Source organism: Salvelinus alpinus, chromosome 1 (assembly GCF_045679555.1).
Source record: "Salvelinus alpinus chromosome 1, SLU_Salpinus.1, whole genome shotgun sequence".
NCBI lineage: Eukaryota > Metazoa > Chordata > Actinopteri > Salmoniformes > Salmonidae > Salvelinus > Salvelinus alpinus.
This window is the reverse complement of record NC_092086.1, coordinates 16,302,907-16,314,373: the sequence shown is the minus strand read 5'-3', so window position 1 is coordinate 16,314,373 and position 11,467 is coordinate 16,302,907. Positions and strand designations below refer to the sequence as shown.

Sequence of the window (11,467 nt, the reverse complement as noted above, 5' to 3'; positions counted from 1 at the left end):
AATGCAAGAAATGTAAAACCTGTAGTGTATTTGTGGTTTAAAAATGCTCCTCTAGTTTTACATTTCTAAGTGGAAATTACAGACTTGATTTTCCCTCACGAAAAATGTAGGCCTATCAATCCCTAAATGTCCATTAATTATAATCCATATAATCATTTACATTTCCTGTTGCTGCAGGATTATTTCCCTGCTGTAGCAAACTGGCTCAAATTAAGATCCTACACCTGTAGTAGCATAACATATTTTGCAACATGTTTTGTTTGGCGACTCCAAGTAAAATCGTACAATCATTAAAACGGAATATGATGGACATACCTGTGCGCATCGTTTTTCTCTTTATCATCTTTGGTGGCTAATAAGATAAGAGAGCGATGATACTCCCGCCAGCAGCTACAGAGTCGGGGCCCCTTCTGTTTGACGTCACACCGGTGCAAAACTGACACCGCGCGCACTGTGGCTCTCCTCTCATTGCACCCAAACGCGCGCCGGTCGATGTCTCTCCTCCGCTCCTCCGAATCGAGTTCTGAGACTAGAAGTACATCAAACATCAGCGTCAAACTCTGTAGTCCTTACTGTCGGTTCTAGAAGACGTTACCGTTATTTTGCATTCTCTCTCTATCTCTTTGAAAGTTGGATTATGAGCGCAGCTCGTTCGGCAGGATATAGTCCGTTGTCCTGCGGTTCCTCAGAAGATGACCAGTGGTGAAACTGAGATAGGGAACAGCGAAAGGAGGTCGATGCAGTCAAAGGTAGGCTATCCCACTAGCGAAATGAGATCGATGGTGTCAAAGGTAGGCTAGCCCACTAAACTACCTTTTCTACCCTAATTTGTAAAGCTGCAGTTTACAGAACGTTTTATCGGTGGTGGTTATGGGCTTTGTATGTTTTGTTTTGAGTAGCTACGTGCATTGCAAAAACTTCTAGATTAGGTTGTGATAACATTCAGCTTCACTAAAAGTTATTTATTCTCAGATCTAAAGGTCACATTGTTTCACCGACGACACATCTGTTTTACGCAATGCCTGGTTTATTGTGTTATATTTGTTTAATGTCGAGAGAGAGAGAGGGGGAGAGAGAGACAGTGAGACACAGATAGGGAGAAAGAGAGAGAGGGGGAGAGAGAGACAGCGAGACACAGATAGGGAGAAAGAGAGAGAGGGGGAGAGAGAGACAGCGAGACACAGATAGGGAGAAAGAGAGAGAGGGGGAGAGAGAGACAGCGAGACACAGATAGGGAGAAAGAGAGAGAGGGGGAGAGAGAGACAGCGAGACACAGATAGGGAGAAAGAGAGAGAGGGGGAGAGAGAGACAGCGAGACACAGATAGGGAGAAAGAGAGAGAGGGGGAGAGAGAGACAGCGAGACACAGATAGGGAGAAAGAGAGAGAGGGGGAGAGAGAGACAGCGAGACACAGATAGGGAGAAAGAGAGAGAGGGGGAGAGAGAGACAGCGAGACACAGATAGGGAGAAAGAGAGAGAGGGGGAGAGAGAGACAGCGAGACACAGATAGGGAGAAAGAGAGAGAGGGGGAGAAAGAGAGAGACAGCGAGACACAGATAGGGAGAAAGAGAGAGAGGGGGAGAGAGAGACAGCGAGACACAGATAGGGAGAAAGAGAGAGAGGGGGAGAGAGAGACAGCGAGACACAGATAGGGAGAAAGAGAGAGAGGGGGAGAAAGAGAGAGACAGCGAGACACAGATAGGGAGAAAGAGAGAGAGGGGGAGAGAGAGACAGCGAGACACAGATAGGGAGAAAGAGAGAGAGGGGGAGAGAGAGACAGCGAGACACAGATAGGGAGAAAGAGAGAGAGGGGGAGAGAGAGACAGCGAGACACAGATAGGGAGAAAGAGAGAGAGGGGGAGAGAGAGACAGCGAGACACAGATAGGGAGAAAGAGAGAGAGGGGGAGAGAGAGACAGCGAGACACAGATAGAGAGAAAGAGAGAGAGGGGGAGAGAGAGACAGTGAGACACAGATAGGGAGAAAGAGAGAGAGGGGGAGAGAGAGACAGTGAGACACAGATAGGGAGAAAGAGAGAGAGGGGGAGAGAGAGACAGCGAGACACAGATAGGGAGAAAGAGAGAGAGGGGGAGAGAGAGACAGCGAGACACAGATAGGGAGAAAGAGAGAGAGGGGGAGAGAGAGACAGCGAGACACAGATAGGGAGAAAGAGAGAGAGGGGGAGAGAGAGACAGCGAGACACAGATAGGGAGAAAGAGAGAGAGGGGGAGAGAGAGACAGCGAGACACAGATCGGGAGAGAGAGAGAGAGGGGGAGAGAGAGACAGCGAGACACAGATAGGGAGAAAGAGAGAGAGGGGGAGAGAGAGACAGCGAGACACAGATAGGGAGAAAGAGAGAGAGGGGGAGAGAGAGACAGCGAGACACAGATAGGGAGAAAGAGAGAGAGGGGGAGAGAGAGACAGCGAGACACAGATAGGGAGAAAGAGAGAGAGGGGGAGAGAGAGACAGCGAGACACAGATAGGGAGAAAGAGAGAGAGGGGGAGAGAGAGACAGCGAGACACAGATAGGGAGAGAGAGAGAGAGGGGAGAGAGAGACAGCGAGACACAGATAGGGAGAAAGAGAGAGAGGGGGAGAGAGAGACAGCGAGACACAGATAGGGAGAAAGAGGGGGAGAGAGAGACAGCGAGACACAGATAGGGAGAAAGAGAGAGAGAGGGAGAGAGAGACAGCGAGACACAGATAGGGAGAAAGAGAGAGAGGGGGAGAGAGAGACAGCGAGACACAGATAGGGAGAAAGAGAGAGAGGGGGAGAGAGAGACAGCGAGACACAGATAGGGAGAAAGAGAGAGAGGGGGAGAGAGAGACAGCGAGACACAGATAGGGAGAAAGAGAGAGAGGGGGAGAGAGAGACAGTGAGACACAGATAGGGAGAAAGAGAGAGAGGGGGAGAGAGAGACAGCGAGACACAGATAGGGAGAAAGAGAGAGAGGGGGAGAGAGAGACAGCGAGACACAGATAGGGAGAAAGAGAGAGAGAGAGAGGGGGAGAGAGAGACAGCGAGACACAGATAGGGAGAAAGAGAGAGAGGGGGAGAGAGAGACAGCGAGACACAGATAGGGAGAAAGAGAGAGAGGGGGAGAGAGAGACAGCGAGACACAGATCGGGAGAGAGAGAGAGAGGGGGAGAGAGAGACAGCGAGACACAGATAGGGAGAAAGAGAGAGAGGGGGAGAGAGAGACAGCGAGACACAGATAGGGAGAAAGAGAGAGAGGGGGAGAGAGAGACAGCGAGACACAGATAGGGAGAAAGAGAGAGAGGGGGAGAGAGAGACAGCGAGACACAGATAGGGAGAAAGAGAGAGAGGGGGAGAGAGAGACAGCGAGACACAGATAGGGAGAAAGAGAGAGAGGGGGAGAGAGAGACAGCGAGACACAGATAGGGAGAGAGAGAGAGAGGGGGAGAGAGAGACAGCGAGACACAGATAGGGAGAAAGAGAGAGAGGGGGAGAGAGAGACAGCGAGACACAGATAGGGAGAGAGAGGGGGAGAGAGAGACAGCGAGACACAGATAGGGAGAAAGAGAGAGAGAGGGAGAGAGAGACAGCGAGACACAGATAGGGAGAAAGAGAGAGAGGGGGAGAGAGAGACAGCGAGACACAGATAGGGAGAAAGAGAGAGAGGGGGAGAGAGAGACAGCGAGACACAGATAAGGAGAAAGAGAGAGAGGGGGAGAGAGAGACAGTGAGACACAGATAGGGAGAAAGAGAGAGAGGGGGAGAGAGAGACAGCGAGACACAGATAGGGAGAAAGAGAGAGAGGGGGAGAGAGAGACAGCGAGACACAGATAGGGAGAAAGAGAGAGAGAGAGAGGGGGAGAGAGAGACAGCGAGACACAGATAAGGAGAAGAGAGAGAGAGGGAGAGAGAGAGAGAGAGAAGTAGTGCACGGGTTCCTAGCGCTTTGATATGATTGGCATTTTTGCTGCTGACTTCTGGATCCTTCAGCTGGCTGCGGGCACTGCCCCCTTGCCCCCTTGTCCACCGCGCTGTTCTGGGGGCATGGGATGATGATGTCGCCTGGGGGTGTCCGCCTGAGACATAGAGGGAAACTAAATTCTCAGCCTGAAGTGGTAGCCTGTATTCTGGCTAAATATTACTGCTGTAATAATGAGTGTTGTTGGGTTGAATGGGAGGAGAGGCTACTTCTTGAAACATATCTGTCTATAATAGTTTATAAAGTTACATTTTGGTTCAACTGAGGAGGATTATTGTGTAGGCTTTGCTCTGACACAGCATTTATAAGGGTCCTTTCTAACTATATGTAGGCAAGCATTTTTCACTAAATAGGAGGAATGGAACGCATGTTTTTATGATTAAAAAGTGCTAATTTTATATTTCAAACGTAAAATATTTCGTTAAGAAGTTGTTGTAAAAAATATCTGCAATATTTATTTCAGAATTAGAAACAACAAATGATATTACCAGCTGTTTGATAATGGTTATGATAGAGATGAACGTGATATTTAAGAATGTACCGCAAATTTGCCTTTGATGTACAATATGTAAATACAGCATTCACACAATGGTAGAAAAATAGTATTTGAGATATATATATATATATATATATATATATATAATTCTTTATGAGTAGGGCTGAGTGGTGAATTGACCTAATGCGTAGGCCTAACCATATTTTCCAGTTTCGCAGCACTTGTTCGTGCTACGGTGGACAATGTCTCTGTTGTCACATACAGAATAGTGTTACTTTTCTGTTTTCACACTCTATGACAGCAGTATCTGTTCCAGATAATATGAAATATTTCTTGGCGCTTATCAGCGCAATTAGCCACGCTGTTGCACGACTCTAGTCCCAGGCATGCGCTGGAGGCGAGTGAACGCGCGAGAGTGCGCGTCAAACCCAAATGGATCAGAATTTCAGAACCTTCTAGAAATCTCTGTCAGTTCAAACAGCAATGTTAAGGCGACATAGTATATATTATTTCCATGACTCTATATATGTCTATCCATGGTTGGGGAGTAACGAATTACATGTAATCGTTACATGTAAGGGATTACAAAAAACGTGTAACTGTAATCCACAAAAAGTACAAAAATATTGTAATCAGATTACAGATTATTTTTGAAAAACTAGATTACTTCGAGAAATACTTTTAAATTCAGAAAGGATGTGTGCGAAAATAATCTTTGACACTTCTCTGTTTTCTCAATAACATTCAAATCAGTATTGAACAAAGTTGAAGTTTGTTCCACATGAGTGAGTCTGACCACAAGTCAGAGACCACTATGATGACACACCAGATGTGTTTGATGGATCGCGGGAAAAGAGCAGGAATAGGCTTTTGTAGGCTACAGTCCAAGCTATGTCTTCCAATGGTGCGACTGCTGTCGGCATCCAAATATTATCCAACTTGAATAAACGCTTGGAGGTAAGGATGAATGCAGTGGTGTAGTCTACTGCAACACGGATACCACTTATTAATGATATCTACATAGCGCATTGATGTGAATCACACTGCTACTCTCTCATTTAGCTATTTGCGCCTTACGGATTGTGGTTGTCGTGGATTGCTGTTCACAAATGTAAATGTATATTTGAACCCAATAATGTTTGAATTCAAGAAGTTTACAATCATTGTTTTTGAAACCAGTGGACAGCCAGTGAAAAAAATGCGCTCTTGCAACAGCTGCATAGTGCGGATCCCAGCCTATGGAATAACAGTGGGGCTTTTATTGCTCAATCTAATTCATGCTGATAAAAAATATAAATCCATAGGCCTAATGGACACCTGCTCAAACTCGCACACTTTTGATAGACTTAAAGGGGCAATCTGTAGTTGCTACATCCATTTTTGTTCATGGACTTCTTCGGTATTCTAAATGCCTACTGCTTGCAAAATGGTCCTGACTTTCAGGAATGCATGACTTGCTTTTACGTTTCTTTTACGTTTCAGTAGACGCTCTTATTCAGCGCGGTTTACAGGATGAACTAGGGTTAAGTGCCTTGCTGAAGGGAACATCGACAGATTTCTCACCTAGTCGGCTCAGGGATTTGAACCGGCAACCTTTCAGTTACTGGCCCAACGCTCTTAACCACTAGGCTTCCTGGCCCCCCTTTTTCTGGTTAGCTTGCAAGTTTCACCATTCAATTATTTCAGATCTACAGGAGTGCAAGTTTCACCATGGCACAGAGGGTGAAGATATGTTGGCAAATGAGAAGTATTAGAATATAGCAGATATTAGTGAATTATTGCATTCTATCCATGCTGGCTTTGGGCTACCAGAGACAGGAAACAGATAGGTAGGTGGGAGGGAGTACAGTCTGTCTTTCACTGGCTACCTGAGACAGGAAACAGATAGGTGGGAAGGCATTTCACTGGCTACCTGAGACAGGAAACAGATAGGTAGGTGGGAGAGCATACAGTCTGTCTTTCACTGGCTACCTGAGACAGGAAACAGATAGGTAGGTGGGAGAGCATACAGTCTGTCTTTCGCTGGCTACCTGAGACAGGAAACAGATAGGTGGGAGGGCATACAGTCTGTCTTTCGCTGGCTACCTGAGACAGGAAACAGATAGGTGGGAGGGCATACAGTCTGTCTTTCGCTGGCTACCTGAGACAGGAAACAGATAGGTGGGAGGGCATACAGTGAGAGACAGCGAGACAGAGACTGTCATTAATGCACAGTAGAACTCAGCCTAAATGGGTAATGGAAACACTTCAACCACTTCATTTTTATTTGACACTGTAGGTTTTTGTGAAAAAGTTATATTTTTTTTTAGGTGTGACTTCATTACTTCCAGCTGTTTATATCGACACAAGATAGTTAAATGGAAACGCACTATAGCAGGCAATTGTTGCATTTATTTTCTATGCAAACTTTCCCCCCAAAATCCCTGGACATTTTAATTAGCTAGTGACAATTTTTATCAGTTTATTGGATCTTCTTCTTCTCCAGCTTCTTCATATTTGGCTTCTTCTGCTTCTGCTTCTGCTTCATTAGGTAATATATTCATGAGCTTTATTAGGTCAACTTTTCAGGTCATTAAGTTCATGTATTCATTGAGGCTTTGTTAGGTAAACTCAGGTAATCACTGTAAGGTATTCATTGCCACCACCATAACTGTTGTGTGTGGCGTCAGAGATGTATGTTCCTGGTTTAAACAGCTGCATGACCATGATGTATACAAGTTCGCTCCATGAATTAGTGGTTTGGATACTGAATATTGTAATATGGTCTAACTACAAACATTACCCCCTGAACCCTACATTATTTCAATGCATGAAAAGCAGACTGTAATGTACATACTGTGGGCTATGCATAGAGAGTGAGAGAGAGCTCTGTTTTTATGTCATTTAACTCATGTAAACGCCTGGAGTTTGCTAAACGGTGTTGCCACTTGGATTGGAGCCGTTGCTTTGGTCAATTAGAGCTCTTTGGCCACGTCCACCAGTAGTGGGTTTTGAAATGAGAATGCCTGAGCAGAAAAGAACCCCATACCTACTGTCAAATATGCTGCTGGATTTTTTATGTTATGGGGCTATTTGGCTTCCACTGGTCCTGGGTCCCTTGTTAAGGTCAACGGCATCATCAAATGTATCCAGTACCAAGACATTGTTGCCAAAAAACCTGGTTGCCTCTGCCAGGAGGATGAAATTTGGCAGCAAGTGGATCTTCCAGCAAGCCAATAACTCCAAGCACACACGTAAATCCACAAATACATTGACTACAAAATCATCATTTTGCAATAGCCATCTCAGTCGTCAGACTTGAACCCCGTTGAAAACCTGTGGTTTGAACTGAAAAGGTCAGTCCATCAAATGATATCATGATGTGGAAATGATCTGTAAGGATTCTGTAAGGAGGGATGGTCTTAGATCCTTCCCAACGTGTTCTCTAACTCATAAAACATTTTAGAAAAAGGCTCCGTGTCGTTATCCTCACAAGACAAGGTTTTGAAAACAGGGCTGTGGATAATTCTGACCACTACCGTTCTGAGTCGTGGACTGTTCTCCATGCTCCCGTCTGGCAGACGGTACCGGTGCATCAAGACTCTGATCACTACCGTTCTGAGTCGTGGACTGTTCTCCATGCTCCCGTCTGGCAGACGGTACCGGTGCATCAAGACTCTGATCACTACCGTTCTGAGTCGCGGACTGTTCTCCATGCTCCCGTCTGGCAGACGGTACCGGTGCAGCAAGACTCTGACCACTACCGTTCTGAGACGTGGACTGTTCTCCATGCTCCCGTCTGGCAGACGGTACCGGTGCAGCAAGACTCTGACCACTACCGTTCTGAGACGTGGACTGTTCTCCATGCTCCCGTCTGGCAGACGGTACCGGTGCATCAAGACTCTGATCACTACCGTTCTGAGTCGTGGACTGTTCTCCATGCTCCCGTCTGGCAGACGGTACCGGTGCATCAAGACTCTGATCACTACCGTTCTGAGTCGCGGACTGTTCTCCATGCTCCCGTCTGGCAGACGGTACCGGTGCAGCAAGACTCTGACCACTACCGTTCTGAGACGTGGACTGTTCTCCATGCTCCCGTCTGGCAGACGGTACCGGTGCAGCAAGACTCGGACCACTACCGTTCTGAGACGTGGACTGTTCTCCATGCTCCCGTCTGGCAGACGGTACCAGTGCAGCAAGACTCTGACCACTACCGTTCTGAGACGTGGACTGTTCTCCAAGCTCCCGTCTGGCAGACGGTACCGGTGCAGCAAGACTCTGATCACTACCGTTCTGAGTCGTGGACTGTTCTCCATGCTCCCGTCTGGCAGACGGTACCGGTGCAGCAAGACTCTGATCACTACCGTTCTGAGTCGTGGACTGTTCTCCATGCTCCCGTCTGGCAGACGGTACCGGTGCATCAAGACTCTGACCACTACCGTTCTGAGACGTGGACTGTTCTCCATGCTCCGGTCTGGCAGACGGTACCGGTGCAGCAAGACTCTGACCACTACCGTTCTGAGTCGTGGACTGTTCTCCATGCTCCCGTCTGGCAGACGGTACCGGTGCAGCAAGACTCTGATCACTACCGTTCTGAGTCGTGGACTGTTCTCCATGCTCCCGTCTGGCAGACGGTACCGGTGCATCAAGACTCTGACCACTACCGTTCTGAGACGTGGACTGTTCTCCATGCTCCCGTCTGGCAGACGGTACCGGTGCAGCAAGACTCGGACCACTACCGTTCTGAGACGTGGACTGTTCTCCATGCTCCCGTCTGGCAGACGGTACCGGTGCATCAAGACTCTGACCAACAGACTCTTAAACAGCTTCTATCCCCTGGCCATAAGACTGTTAACTGGCTAACAACTACTATTCCCTCTCACACCTACACTGCTGCTAAAATGAGTATTGTTTAGATGTATTACCTCTACAACGCTGTTCCTTGATTATTGACCATTAGTAACTATTTATCCTGCTACTGGTCACTATTACTCCTGTTTACATTTGTATATTAGTATCTATTTATCCTGCTACTAGTCACTATTACTCCTGTTTACATGTATATATTAGTATCTATTTATCTATTTATCCTGCTACTGTTCACCTTCTCCTAATCCCTGCCTACATGTACATATCTACCTCAGTACTCCAGTATCCCTTCCTACATGTACATATCTACCTCAGTACTCCAGTATCCCTGCCTACATGTACATATCTACCTCATTACTCCAGTATCCCTGCCTACATGTACATATCTACCTCAGTACTCCAGTATCCTTGCCGACATGTACATATCTACCTCAGTACTCCAGTATCCCTTCCTACATGTACATATCTACCTCATTACTCCAGTATCCCTGCCTACATGTACATATCTACCTCAGTACTCCAGTATCCCTTCCTACATGTACATATCTACCTCAGTACTCCAGTATCCCTTCCTACATGTACATATCTAACTCAGTACTCCAGTATCCCTTCCTACATGTACATATCTACCTCATTACTCCAGTATCCTTGCCGACATGTACATATCTACCTCAATACTCCAGTTTCCCTTCCTACATGTACATATCTACCTCATTACTCCAGTATCCCTGCCTACATGTACGTACATATCTACCTCATTACTCCAGTATCCCTTCCTACATGTACATATCTACCTCAGTACTCCAGTATCCCTTCCTACATGTACATATCTACCTCATTACTCCAGTATCCCTTCCTACATGTACATATCTACCTCAGTACTCCAGTATCCCTTCCTACATGTACATATCTACCTCAGTACTCCAGTATCCCTGTATATTGTAAATGTGGTATTGGCACTGACCCTGTATTTAGCCTCCTCTCATTTCTTATTTCTCCTTTTTCTTTATTATATATATATAAAATAATAATAATAATAATAATAATTGTATTAGTTATACTCTTTTTATATTGATTACTGCACTGTCAGGTAGAGCTCGCAAGTTAAGCATTTCACTATACTTGTGCATGTGACAATAAAACTTGAACTGAACTGGAGAAAAAAAATATTACTTATTAAACAAAATCTCTTTCTCTGAGCAATCGTATGAGTAGAAAATAATTACATTTCATTTTGGAGTCACTTTTATTGTAAATAAGAATAGAATACGTTTCTAAACATATTATTGGATTCTACCGTGGTTACGGATAGTCCTGGATGAATCATGAAACATGATGAGTGCCACAGATGCACAAAACTCACACCCGCAGGACATGTGAACCTCTCACCATTACAACAACAGGAGAGGTTAGCATGACTTTGGGCTATGATATTTTATGCGTCTGTAACTTTCTCACTCATCATTATTCACGGTTCCATTCTGTAATCTGTAATCACCGCCTGACACCATACTGTGTTCCCAATCGGACCCTTTGCCCAGTGCACTACTTTTAAATAGGGTCCACAGTGTTCTGGTCAAAAGTAGTGCACTATATAGGGAACAGGATGCCATTTGGGACATGGCCCTTGTGTACCCTACTGTCTTCTTCTCTCCACACTGACAGGCAGTGTCCTTTCAACCTTGTTAGTGTCACAGGTCTGTAGTTGTAACAGACAGTTATGTTAAGTGTGTAATTATGTCGTTGTTTAAGAGTTATTATCCTATAAACCTTGTTAGTGTCACAGGTCTGTAGTTGTAACAGATAGTTATGTTAAGTGTGTAATTATGTCGTTGTTTAAGAGTTATTATCCTATAAACCTTGTCAGAGTCACAGGTCTGTAGGTGTAACAGATAGTTATATTAAGTGTGTATTTATGTAGTTGTTTAAGAGTTATTATCCTATAAACCTTGTTAGAGTCACAGGTCTGTAGTCGTAACAGACAGTTATATTAAGTGTGTAATTATGTCGTTGTTTAAGCGAGAAAACAATACAACATTCCAACATCTGCTCATGTCACCTGTGTACATGTCACGAGACTAGAAACATACACCTTAAAGTACTTATGTACCTTAAACCCATCAGCCAATCAGATCATTTATCAAACATGAAGCAACCAACCAGATCA

At 45.5% G+C, this 11,467-nt stretch overlaps 1 protein-coding gene across 1 annotated transcript in view; it reads left to right on the top strand.

The window, feature by feature from the left end:
* Window positions 1-316: 316 nt before the first annotated feature.
* Window positions 317-11,467, top strand: part of gcgra (glucagon receptor a) — a 199,976-nt gene continuing 188,825 nt past the window's right edge. Inside the window, exon 1 of the mRNA XM_071392639.1 lies at window positions 317-749. The gene's annotated coding sequence lies outside the window, so the exon portion shown is untranslated. The remainder of the gene's footprint in view (window positions 750-11,467) is intronic.